A 3,252-nucleotide genomic window follows, 5' to 3' on the forward strand; every position below is an offset into this window, starting at 1 on the left:
ATATGCTTTTACGCAACATTCTAAACATTTCATTTATCTATTCTTTTCTTCCACCTTTTATATCTATGCCACTTTATATTATTTAAATATCATTCATTTTCTCAAACAATATTCTTTTTTTAAACAAAAATTACTAAATGAAATCTGTTTTTGAACCCTCTACCTAATATCTGGTTGTTGTGTTTTCTCACTCGGTGATGAAACTACGTAAGATTAAAATCAGAAAAAAGTGATAAATGAATGTGAATCGATCTTCTTGACTAGTAGGGACAACTTTCAAAAAAGGCTTAAACCCCACCGAAAAAAATAGTAACACGTATGACTCTAACAACTCTATAAAACCCCACACAAACCTTTCCAAACCCCGTCCTTCTCAAATCTCTCTCTCTGTTTCTTTCTTTCTTTGTTTCCCTCTCTCTCTCTCTCTCTCTCTCTCTCTCTCTGTTCCAAGTCTATTCAAAACCATTTTTTCCCCTCTACACGGACACAAAGTAGCTAGCTACTCACCATGTGTCATCCAACTCTTGACGTCAACTGCAAATGCTGCACCACTTCATCTTCTGATTACCAAATTTCAATCAAGGACTCAGAAGAGAAGCACCCCAGAATGCTCGCCAACCCTTTCATCTCTAAGCTCCAAAACAACACAACAACACCACCACCAACTCAACTTAACACAACAACAGAAAAAACAACACCACAACCGATAAAAGTTGTGACAGAAATAACAAAGTCTCATGTCCCTGACACTGTCAGTGAAGTGATTTCCATATCCAAAATAGCCATCCCTATGATCCTCACTGGCCTCCTCCTCTACTGCCGCTCCATGATCTCCATGCTCTTCCTTGGCCACCTTGGAGAGCTTGCTTTGGCTGGTGGCTCACTTGCTGTTGGCTTTGCCAACATCACTGGCTACTCAATCTTGTCTGGCCTTGCTGTCGGAATGGAGCCAATCTGTGGCCAAGCTTTTGGTGCCAAGAGGTTCACCCTACTTGGCCTCTGCTTGCAAAGAACCATTCTTCTTCTCCTCTTCACTTCCCTCCCCATATCACTCCTTTGGCTCCACATGAAGAAAATTCTTCTCCTTTGTGGCCAGGATGAGTCCATAGCCACACAGGCTCAATCGTATCTTGTTTACTCCATTCCTGACCTCATAGCACAATCTTTCTTGCATCCTATGAGAATTTACCTCAGGAGTCAATCCATTACCCTCCCTCTCACCCTCTGTGCCTCCCTGTCAATCCTCCTTCACATACCCATAAACTACTTTCTTGTGTCACACCTCGGGCTGGGAATCAAAGGGGTGGCTCTTGGTGGGGTGTGGACAAACTTCAACCTCGTGGCTTCTTTGATTCTTTATATAGTCTTCTCTGGCACTTACAAGAAAACATGGGGTGGTTTCTCTTTTGAGTGCTTCACACAGTGGAGGTCTCTTCTCAATTTGGCTATTCCGAGCTGTGTTTCGGTGTGTTTGGAGTGGTGGTGGTATGAGATCATGATTCTGTTATGTGGGCTGTTGGTGAACCCCAGAGCAACCGTGGCCTCAATGGGAATTCTGATCCAAACCACTTCTTTGCTTTACATTTTCCCTTCTTCATTGAGCTTCAGTGTTTCAACAAGAGTTGGCAACAAGCTTGGCGCACAGAAGCCCTCAAAGGCAAGGCTTTCTGCCATTGTGGGGTTGTCCTGCAGCTTCGTGTCAGGTGTCCTGGCATTGGTTTTTGCTCTCATGGTTAGGAACACATGGGCTAGCATGTTCACAAAGGACAAGGAGATCATAACTCTGACATCTATGGTGTTACCCATAATAGGCCTTTGTGAGCTTGGGAATTGCCCTCAAACAACAGGGTGTGGGGTGCTGAGAGGCACAGCAAGGCCTAAAATCGGTGCTAACATCAACCTGGGATGTTTCTACCTTGTGGGAATGCCTGTGTCCGTTTGGCTAGCTTTCTTCACTGGCTATGACTTTCAAGGCCTCTGGCTTGGGCTTCTTGCAGCTCAAGGGTCTTGTGCAGTGACCATGTTGGTGGTTCTGTGCAGAACTGATTGGGAATCTGAGGCCCAAAGAGCCAAGAAACTCACAGGAATGGGTGAAGCTTGTGGTGTTGATGATCACAAACGTGAGGTTGATCCAGAGAAGCCACTCAAATGCGAAAGCACGGAAGATTCTTTGGCATTATTAGCTGACTCAGATGAAAATGAACAGTGATTGGTTTAATTCATCAACCACCTTAAAAGAGAAAAACAAAAACTGATGAGAGGGGGGATAAAATATCTCATAAATTTGTCTTTTAACTGTATAGGGCAGTAGGTTAGAGACAGAGGATAACATTTTCATTTTATGAATTTTAGATAACATTAGATGCGGTTACTTACTTGTTTTTGGGGCTATTTTTAAATTGAAATTAGAGTTTCATATCAGTAATTTACATAAAAAAAAAAAAAAACTCACATTTAAAAATAGTACAGATTACTGATGTGAAACCCCAATTCAGGTCAGAAACAATATTCAAAAACATGTAGAAAACTGCATTTAGTTTTGCTCTCAGGAAATTCACTGGTGCATGCATATGCTTTTCTCCTCTAAGGACTTCTGCTATTTCCAGTAAATTTCAATTACATTTTGCAGGGCATTGAATGTCATGGGAAGTAGAAAAATGTGAGTAACCATTATTTCTGTAACGTACCTTTTTTTGTTCAGCTTTACACAGAAGAGAAGAGAAGAGCCCCTCATTTCATGATTTATGCTTCTTACTCACTTGTCTGTTCCTCTATTTTCTACCTCAATACATTGAACTTTTGTCCTTTCTCTCCCTTTGGTCATATTCTCCATAAGAAATCATTATAAAAGCCACAACAGGCTTTAGAGAATCTGCCTACTCTATTTGGAGTTTTTATTTTCCCAAGTTATCAGATTAATGAACAATAAAAAGAGAAACAATACCTATATCAGAAAAGAAAAAAACTTAAAGTGAAACAAGATTTATTCTGTAGTACAAGAACTTGATTATGTACTGAAATTTGACACTGACTAAGAATTAGGAAATTCTATTTATGCATAGCAGCCAGGCTGCCAGTTATTTTGGGAATGAATTGCACATTGTTGTACCTTTAATGCATGAAAGAATATAAAAATAATGCGATTTCTCACCCCCACATAAATTGAAGCAAAGTTTAGCTAGCTGTCTTTGGTTCCATGTTACTAAACTAAGATGTTTGGTCCTATCATTGCACAGGCATGGCACTTCAACC

At 40.6% G+C, this 3,252-nt stretch overlaps 1 pseudogene; it reads left to right on the forward strand.

Moving 5' to 3' along the window:
* Positions 1–252: 252 nt before the first annotated feature.
* Positions 253–2,809, forward strand: LOC124840681 (protein DETOXIFICATION 49 pseudogene; annotated as a pseudogene).
* The last annotated feature ends 443 nt before the right edge of the window (positions 2,810–3,252 follow it).

Source organism: Vigna umbellata, chromosome 9 (assembly GCF_029865625.1).
Source record: "Vigna umbellata cultivar VRB3 chromosome 9, Vumbellata_1.0, whole genome shotgun sequence".
NCBI lineage: Eukaryota > Viridiplantae > Streptophyta > Magnoliopsida > Fabales > Fabaceae > Vigna > Vigna umbellata.